Source organism: Otolemur garnettii, unplaced genomic scaffold (assembly GCF_000181295.1).
Source record: "Otolemur garnettii isolate 467f Iridium unplaced genomic scaffold, OtoGar3 scaffold00026, whole genome shotgun sequence".
Taxonomy (NCBI): domain Eukaryota; kingdom Metazoa; phylum Chordata; class Mammalia; order Primates; family Galagidae; genus Otolemur; species Otolemur garnettii.
In genome coordinates this window covers 3,799,442-3,808,926 of record NW_003852421.1, presented here as the reverse complement: position 1 = coordinate 3,808,926, position 9,485 = coordinate 3,799,442, and the positions used below count along the sequence as shown (strand labels likewise).

Sequence of the window (9,485 nt, the reverse complement as noted above, 5' to 3'; positions counted from 1 at the left end):
CTGCTGCTTTCTGGAGCTTGTTTCTATGCAGACACATCGCTTCTGTGATGTGGGCAGCACATCGCAGGCTAATCACTTCTGTGGGCAGCACCTTGGCTGCCTCTAACTTCAAGGCAGCAAGAAAGATAATCCCACAGTGTGCCTAGGAGAGAACTGAAAATTTGGTGACTCCCAGACTTGTGGCCTATGAAGAGTGGGTGTGAGAGGATGGCACCGTCTGGCCTAACTGGACTAGACTCCAGAAGGCCAGAGATTGTCTTTCCTTAGCTCTTGCCTGTAGTCAAACCACACAACCTCCTAGAGATTTCATTTCCTTAACCTTTAAGTAGGGAGTTAGGAAGAAAGGGGTGGCAAATGGGAAGGAATAATTACACCTGTCTGACCCATCTCATGGGAATGTTATACGGATCGAAATAAGGCAATGCCAGTGAAAGTGAAATGGGAGTGACAGAGATAAGAGTATTTTAATGACAAGCTAATGACTGCTCCAGGGAATTGCAACCCAGAAGTCATTTGCGTGTGTAGTTGCATTTGCTAAGATAAGGGTGCAGGTAAGACAAATTCCAAAATAATTGTAGCTCAAACACCACAGACATTTGTTTCTCTCTCAGGTAAAAAGCCAGTCAAGAGGCCTGCGGTCCAGGATGGGATTGGGCTCCTCGAGTCTCAGGTCTCCGGCTCCACCCACAGCGCTTCTTTGTCATCTTCCCTGTCTTGGCCTGGGGTCTCTAACACCAGGACTTGAAGCCAAATCTAATGCACTGATGTTTTCTTGGAGAGCACAAGTCCAGGAAGCAAAAGGGAGGGAAGTGGGTGGTGACGTGGGGAAGGAAGGAGTGGGCAACAAGGGAGATGTGACTGGGCTGGCCCAGCTTTTAACAAATGCAGCTGGGTCTAATCCCACGGGATGATCCCAGAAAGGCCTACTGGGGCTTGGAGCATTAAGTGTGGGAGGAAGAAAGGAGAAGAATTGTCTGCCTGGTCACGTCTCACAGTGGTCACGGCTGGACACCTACACTTCTAGGTGGCACCACCTGGCATGTCCAGCTCCTGAAACAGCAGCAGCACTGGTAGCACCTGGTACCAGCGGGGAGCAGGCATGACCAGGAGTCTGTTCACCTGCCTGTCTCAGGCTACAGCCCAACTGGCCTGGAAAGGCAGCATCTGCCTGAGTGAGTAGGTCTACAGAAGCAACAGGGAAGCCCCGGGGCATGTGATACGAGGCATGAAGCAATGTGTGGTAGGGTTGTCCCTGCAAGCAACAAGAGGAATCAGGAACAGCTGCCTCAGTGGGCTCAGCCCAGCCAGGCAGGTGAAATTCCATGGCACCATAACCTTTGCCGTAAGATGGCACAGAACACAATGAACCTCCCCTGAAGAAACTGAAGCCCTTTTATGGCCTACAAAATGTGTTGGAGTCAAACGATCCTCTCAGAGGTTCATTAATGGTATGGAGCAGAGAAACCATACTTAAACAAATTCTGGGACAGCTCAGATGAATACTTTATGGGCCAAACTGGCTGCATCAGCTCCAGCCATCATGCTAACATCCCTGCCAACAAGAAATGTAGAAAGATTGAGGCATATCTCCCTCATTTGTGGTCACTTCTGAAAAGTCGCACACTGTGCTGAGCATGGTGGCACACACCTGTAGTAATATTGTGCTCTGCTAAAAATAGGCAGAATGATAGGTCAGGATGTTGGGGCCAATTGGCAAGCTTGTGGCACAGCAGCCAGAGCTGGGAGTCCTTGAGTGAACACTGCAGAGTGTGGCCAATGTGTGGCCCTGTTTCCAATAAGGGTGAGCAAGGGTGTGGGAGGAGGAATGAAGGGAAGTGGAGGCAGGGGAATGAGGGGATGAATCAGCCACTAGGGCAGTGGTTCTCAACCTTCCTAATACTGCGATGTATTTTCACTGTTACAAAGGGGTCACGACCTACAGGTGAGAACCGCTGCACTAGGGGAAGATAGAGATGTGGAAGAAAAAGAGGGAGGGAAGCAAGGAAGGAGGGTGAATACAGAGAGAAGAGGGACAAGAGGACTGCCCCACCTGCAGACGAACTCATCTGTTTTCTATGGAAACCACAAACTCTTCCCTGGGCAGCATGTGAAGGGTGGGTTCCTGTCAGTAGCAGCTCTGTGAGGCCAGGGCTGCACTGGCCTTGTTCTACCTGCACTTCAACCTCCTTCTGCTCCTTGCTTTAAAACATGCCCAGGAAGACAGTCCTCATCCCTTGTCCATCTTCTGCCTCTCCGCCTCCCCTGCTCAGTGTAGGAAGTCAGACATATATATTTCTTTGAGGGTCCCGGGGTCTGGATTCACCCCATTGGTTTGGCATCAACTTTGGGCCCTCCTGTGGCTCCCCTACACTCTGAAATGGTTTTCTTATTTCAAGAAGCTTCTGGGAGATAAAAATAGGATCCAGTCTGCAGGATGTTAGTGCCAAACCAAGTCCCCCAAAGTCCCCACACCCTTAGCCCTGGATGCCAAGGTTGTGGCAGGGAGCAGGCCCTTAATAGATGGCATTTGATCTGGACAGATTTCCTGGTGGAACAAGACTGTGAAGAGAAGCTCCCTCCCCACCTACTGGCTTCCTGAACTGAAACTAGCTGGGTGCTTCCCCAAACCCGTGTGAACTGAAACCAACTGGTTTCCGTAGCAGGCCCAGCCTCATTTCTCATCTCGCCACCTCTTTCTTCTTCCCTAAAGAAGCCGGGCTCCAGGTATGTCTCAGCACCGCAAGATGCTTGGCTGTCTTGGCCTGATGGCTCTCTCCCAACAGAGGCATCAACGTGCACTGCACATGTCACGGGGCGTGTCGGGGGCCAGGAAAGGATCTGCCCTTGCTGGGCGTCCCTCCCCCAGGGTTTTCCTTCCTGCCTGCCTGTGAGTGGGAAGCAGCTGTGGTCCCTCCTTTCCGCCTTCCTCCACCGCAGCTTTGGACGTTGAATTATAGCTCCCTGCTGATCTCATCAGAGAGCAGCTCAGGCACTGCAAGGAAAGGGGGCCCGGGAGTCCTGGCTTCAAATCCCAATTGCCCCAGATGCTGTGCAACCTTCATACCTGATAGCCTCTCTGGGCCTCGGTGTTCATGGCTGTAGAATGAGACTGTGACATAGACCTGAGTAGGTCAAGGTGAGAATTACAAAAACTATACCAGAAAGGCTCCTGGCTTGTTCTGAGTAAACTTTGGGTTCTTTCTGTCCCACTCGCCTCCTCCCTCAGTCCCTGGCAAGTGGGGCTGCCTGCCATTCCGTCTCCACGAGGATCAGCCCTTGCCTGCAGCCTCCACTAACTGCCTGTCATCAGCAGGGACTGATGCCATGCTTCTCTGTGATAAAGCCTCATCCAGTGGGGCAGGGGCACAGTGCTTCTCCAGGGTCCCGGGGACAGTGGCAGGGTGCACAGTTCCTTTCTGTCACTGTGCCACACTGGACATGTGGAAGGTCTGGAGCACAGCAGGCAGCAGCTTGGCCCACACTGTCTTGATCAGTTGTTGGCCACCCCTTTCCCTTTTTTCCTTCTTCGGCCCCCCTTGGGGGTTCTTTTTTGTTGCATTGGTGGGTTGGTTGCTTCCGGCCCCCCGGGTTCCCTTTGAGTTCTTGTTGCCCTTGCCCGGCTTTAGGGGTTTTTTTTGGGCGGGGGTTCCTTCTTTGCCCTTTTCGGACCGGTTTTTTGGTTTAAATTTTTCCCGGTTCCCCCCCCTTCTTTTTCCCTTCCTTTTTTGGCGGCCCTTCTTCTTTTTTTTTTTTTTCTTTTCATTTGAGGTTTATTTTTCTTCACTTTTTTTCTTCCAACAAAGAGCAAGCCTATGGCCCAGGAGAAAGAGGATCTCTTGAGCATGTGAATACTGCTGACCGCTCTGTCCCCAGCTTGAAGGGGACCCTGAGGACTGTGAAGAGTCAGGCACACAGCAGGGAGGTGTGTCCCTAGGAGCTGCTGGGTGCTGGAGCCCTATCAGGAGCCCAGTACCCCTGCACGTGCTGGTGATGGTATCAGGGGGAGAAAGATGCATGACAGGCTGAGTGGTGGATTCCTCTCCACAGGCTTGGGGGCTGCTGCAGTGACCCGTGAGCTGGGAGACGCAGGGCTGGTTCCAGCAGAGAGGAGCTTACAGAAGGGAGTGGTTTGGGGTGAGGAGAGGCATGAGGTCATTCCTAGTCTGGGTGCGTCTTGGGAAGAGTCTGCTGGGTGGGAGTTGGGTGATGAGGCTTCCTTTGAGTCAATCTGTCCGAGAAGAGCTGGGAGGGGGCAGGTGAGACAGGAGTGGGAGGGACACAGAGGATCCAGCCAGTCACCTGGGCCATACCTTGCCTCCACTCACTCATCCTTTCCTAACCTTGGGCTGAGGACACGCCTCATTAGGTAGTTTTCAGATGGGTAAACTGAGTCACTGAGCCACTCCAGTGACCACTCCTGAGCCACTCCAGGTCCAGAGAGGAGAGCCAGGAAACTGAGTGTTGTAATCCCTGAGTTAGTCATCCGTTCACACCCAGGTAAAACTCTCTTTAGCCCCGCTGTTCAAGAGGTTCAAGCATTCTGATTCTTGCAGCAGTGATGTGGCAATGCTTTTCCCTGGTGTTTTGGGCTCTCAGCCCATTTCCTCACTACGTCTTGGCTAGTGAGCCGCACTGCCCTAGACCACGACCGCACACTACAGCCTTTGTCAGGCTTACTGTATGTCTTCTCACCATGGCACTGGAAGCAGGAAGGGAGGGCTGTTTCCCCATGGCCACCCAGAGATCAGGGAACTGTCCCCGTCATGGTAACCAGATGCATCAGGCACAGCTGCAGGCCTGGGGGACAGACAGCCCCGATAGCCAGCACGCATGGGCCTTGGAATTCTAGGGCTTGTGAAGGGACTTGATGCCTCCCCGTTCAGCTTCCTTTCCCCATTTTATTGGTTGAATCTTGAGCATTGACAGTTAAATCTTTAATTCTGCTTCATAAATGGAAACCAAGCAGAAATCACTGCCCAGTGACCTCCCACCTCATCATTTGGCAGAGCCAGGGACCTGGACCCACGTCCCACAGGCCAGTTCCTCATCTCCTAAGGCCTTAGTTTTCCTTTCTTATAAATTTGTGGGGGTGGCTAACATCTCCTCATGGCATCTCTGGTTTTCAACCTTATGTTGCCTGGAGTGTCAGAAACATTGTGAGCAGATATTGTGGGCATAAAGCAAGGTACCCCCGAAAGGGGATGAGCTATTTTGATTTTTCGTTCAATGCAAGTATTTTATTTCAAAGGTGAGTCGGCAAATGCAGGAACTGCTTCAAAGGGATGAGTTTTTTCTTGTGCTGTAAAGGAGTTTGGACTGCTGGGCTTGAGCTCTGTTTCAGAGAGACATGGACGCTCACTTCTCTCCGCTGGGCACTGGAGGGGATTAGTCATCTTCCTTGGGGAAGTGGAGCAGAGATTCTTTGAGCTTCTCAACAGGCTCTTTTACAAAGTTCTGGGGACCAGCACTGTGGTGAGCATGAGTGTTGTGTAAGAGAGAGAGAGAGAGAGAGGCAGCGATAGAGATAGAGAGACAGAGAAGAATGCAGAGACAGAGAAGAATGCAGAGACAGAGAGAAAGGGAAAGGAGAAGGTGAATAGATGGGGTGGAGAGAACAGAAAGACTGAGATATAATCACTGACCTCAAGGGTTTGCAGTCTAATGGGGGGTCCTAACATGCTAATAAATATCATACTATTACGGGGCAGAATAGGGCTATAATGGGGTGGGGGAGAGGCTATAATATTCTGGCTGTAGTAAGCATGGAAGGCTTACTGGAGGCGGCAGCATTTGGCACGTTTCCCTACAGGCTGAGCTGGGTGTCTGTGTGTAGGAGACAAGAGAGGACTTCAGGGCAGAGGGGACAGCTGCAGGAGGGCTGCTGGCTGCTGAATCTCTCCAAGCTGTGGATTCCTGGGCCAGGCCTTCATCCCCATGTCTCTACAGGTACCCCTGGAGCTCAGCTGGGGCTCCCTGGTCTTCTCTGGGGGCTGCACAGGGGTCTTGTCTTTAGTCTATAGGCAGTGATAGAAGGAGTTTCACTTCACTCAGAAAAATCTTTTCTTAGAGCCATAGTTAGTTCTTATACAATTTTCTGGCTATATAAAAGCTGAGAAGCCAGTTTTCAAAACTCTTTACGTGGCTGAGAAGGAATGTTCAAGGAAGGATGCTGTATTATTGATGATGCTCTTTCCATCTGCTATGGTTTGAATGTTCGTCGCCTCCAAAACCACTGTGAAACTTAATCCCCAGTGTGGCAGTATTGAGAGGTGGGGCCTTTAAGACGTGAATGAATCAGGAGGGCTCTTCCTTCACTCATGGAATAATCCATTCATAGATTAATGGGTTAATGGGTTAATGAATTAATGGGCTATCATGGACTGGGACTGGTGGCTTTACAAGAAGAGGAAGAGAGACCTGAGCTCTCAGGCTCAGCCCCCTCACTGGGTGATGCTTTTGCCACATTGGAACTCTGCAGAGAGTCCTCACCAGCGAGAAGGCCTTCACCAGATGCCCCTTCTCAACGTGGGACTTCCTAGCCTCCAGAACTTAAGAAATAAATTTTGTTTCCTGTAAAATACCCCAGTTTCAGGTATTATGTTATAAGCAACAGAAAACTAAGATGAACTAAGACACCATATTCGCGCTGTATTTACTGCTGGGATGTGGAGGAGAGAGGTGAGGAGACTGGAGTTCAGGAGGTCTGTGAGCAAAGCAACGTCCTCCACGGGAGCCTTTTCGGCAGAGGCACACACTCTACTCTACCAGCCATCCATTTTTTATATGTTCATCCAATTTCCATTGTCCTCTTTTGCCAACTGTGGCGTTAAGGGTGCTGAGGGCCAGAGTGGGGAGGTGAAGATTCTAAAAGTGAGTTCTCTTTCTTTGAAAGTCGCGAACGAATGATTACTGTATGAGTGGCAGCTGCAACCTGCAGGCCTGGGCACAGAACAGAAAATCGCTGTGTCTGGGGAACTGAGGAGGCATTATTTGTGCTTGGTGTTGAAGGATAAGTACGTAGAAGTCTCCCCACATAGACAAGCAAGAAAGTTGTTCAAAAAGCAAGGCCGCAAGTGCAAGGGCCAGGGGAGGACAGAAGCTCCGAGTCCCAGTCTCTTGCTATCGTTAAATATCATTTCTCTTCCTTGTGCCACTACTCAGCAGCAATAATCAGTTACGAAGTGTGTAGCCTTTCAGAGTGGGAGGAATTTTGCCTGGGAAATCTATCATCATCTTACAGGGCATTGAGGAAGTTCCAGAGACTGTTTGACAGCCATTTGGGTTTCCCTGGAGCAAATTACTCAGCACACATTAGACACCTAATCAATGCTTATTGTCATGAAAGCAAAGCACTGTAATCCTGTGACTTTATTTCATTGGGAAGAAAAAGAAGCCACACACTTGCCTTGACTGCACTCAGTCCTAATAACTGCTGTAGATTTTATCTGTGACATTTTATTTTTTTAATAAAAGATGAGGAGTCCAACACATCTTAACTGCAATGTTTGCAACTGTTCATAAGTCCGAAATGTAAAGAACAGTCCCTGAAGCACTTTCTGTTACCCCTAGTCATTTTTAAAGACTAGGCATTGTTACCATGATTTTAGCAGCTGTTTATTGAGTAGAGATAAAGGGCTTTGCACTCTGTGGATTTCTATCCATTTTCAGTTACTTTGATTTTTCTTCTCATCGCTAGGATAAATGGTGGCCAAATACATTTCCAGAAAGAAGACTGACTCGAAGCAAGCATCAGTGCCTGCAGTGTGGGCTTGGCTGCGGTAGAAGGGAGAGCTGCTGTCCTAGGCACTGAGAAGGCCATCAGGAAGGCCAGGGGACCAGAGCGCAGGGACAGGGAACAGGGAGGCTGGCGTGTGAGTAAGGAGGAGGTGAGGGGCGGACAGAGGGAGCAGCCTACAGACTGGGAGAAAGGGGTGGAACCACTGGGGGGAAACTTGGGCCAGAGACACAGAGGCCGTGTGGAGGACACATGGAGGGGGTGGAGGACACATGGAGGAGGGTGGAGGGTGCATGGAGGAGCTGTGGGGGAGGCGTCCACAGGAGGTGGGGGACAGCATCCTTTGCTTTTCAGACTCAGTCTTCATTTTTTTCCTTTTCTAGAAACAACACCCAAAGTGAAGATTTTGGACCCCTCCAGGCCAATGGCATTTAGGGGAACTTTCTGTTTCTAGGGGCCCAGTGGGATCCCCAGGAATCACCTGTCTGAATGCGAATCCTGCCATCCCACCCCCTTACTGTATGACCTTGGATATTACTCAGCTTTTCTGTGCTTTAGTGTCCTCACCTGCAGCAGGATCGATAGGAACACCTGGCCCATGAGAGGCTGTGAAGGCTGCAAGAGATCAGGCACATGGAGGGTTAGAAGAGGGCCTGAGGCCTAGCGAGCTCTCTGCGACTGGTCACTGAAGCACTTCCTGTTACCCCTCAAGCCCACTTCCCTTCGGACATCCTGAAACACATTTTGTGGCCTGATTTCTGGTTCCAAGAGCACTGGATATGACTGTGTCTCATGTTTACATCTATTAGGATGTTTGAAGCAGCAAGCAATCCTGAGTGGCTTCTTCCATATGGATGTTTATGTTTACTTTGCAGGAAGCTCAGATGGAGATGGTCTGTCCAGACGTCTCTGTGTCTCCCAATCTTTTTGCCTGATTTTGAGTCACTTAGGTGGACATTAGCTAGTCTACCAAGGTTGAGCAGAGGATGGAGAAATGGTCAAAGCTAAACTGGCCCATTTATGAGGTTTGACCACAAAAGAGAGATGACATTTCCAAAAAAAAGAATAAACACCCCAAAATCTCATGTCAGGACATCAGGGCTCATGTTTCCAAGGGGTGTGGTATTCAGAGGTGATCACCTTGGAAGCAGGGCGCTTCTTCCAAAGCATTGTGGTGCACAAACTATTCTGAATTATTTTATTGGAATTTTCTCCAGAGGCAAACATGAATGTTAAATATTTTGTGTGTCCATCGTACACAAGCAAGAAAAGAAACCTCCATTTATTAACAAAGAACTATACTCCAGGGACTCTGCATGGGTTATCTGAAATACCCCACAGTGACTCTAAGCAGGTGGTATTATCATCCCAGTTTACAGATGAACAAATGGGGGATCGTACCAGCCAAGTGGCATCCCTGACCTCATAGCAGAGTGGAGTGGAGCCCCCTCTCAGGGCCTATAGTCTGTGATTCCCTTTATCGTGCTGCCTCCACAGGCATGGTGGTCTCCCTCAAGGGTTTGCAGTTACTGCGGTAGATGGGAATGTAACAAGTGTCCTAAGAATGCACAAACACTCTGTTTCAGCTGAGAGGAGTGGAGGACTTAATGGAGGGGTCACCACTGGGCCTACGTAGGCTGGAACGGGGACCTGACAGTGGTAGGTGGGGGGTCTGAAGGGCAAGGAGGAGCTTGTCTGGAGTATGTGACAGCTGGAGTGGGTGTGGGAACGTAGGTTGGCGCTGCTTTGT

General features: G+C 50.2%; 1 long non-coding RNA gene across 1 annotated transcript in view; it reads left to right on the top strand.

Moving 5' to 3' along the window:
- Window positions 1–7,835, top strand: part of LOC111724792 — a 25,495-nt gene extending 17,660 nt beyond the window's left edge. The window contains exon 4 of the long non-coding RNA XR_002773018.1: window positions 7,697–7,835. This is a non-coding gene — a long non-coding RNA (uncharacterized LOC111724792). The remainder of the gene's footprint in view (window positions 1–7,696) is intronic.
- Window positions 7,836–9,485: the final 1,650 nt, after the last annotated feature.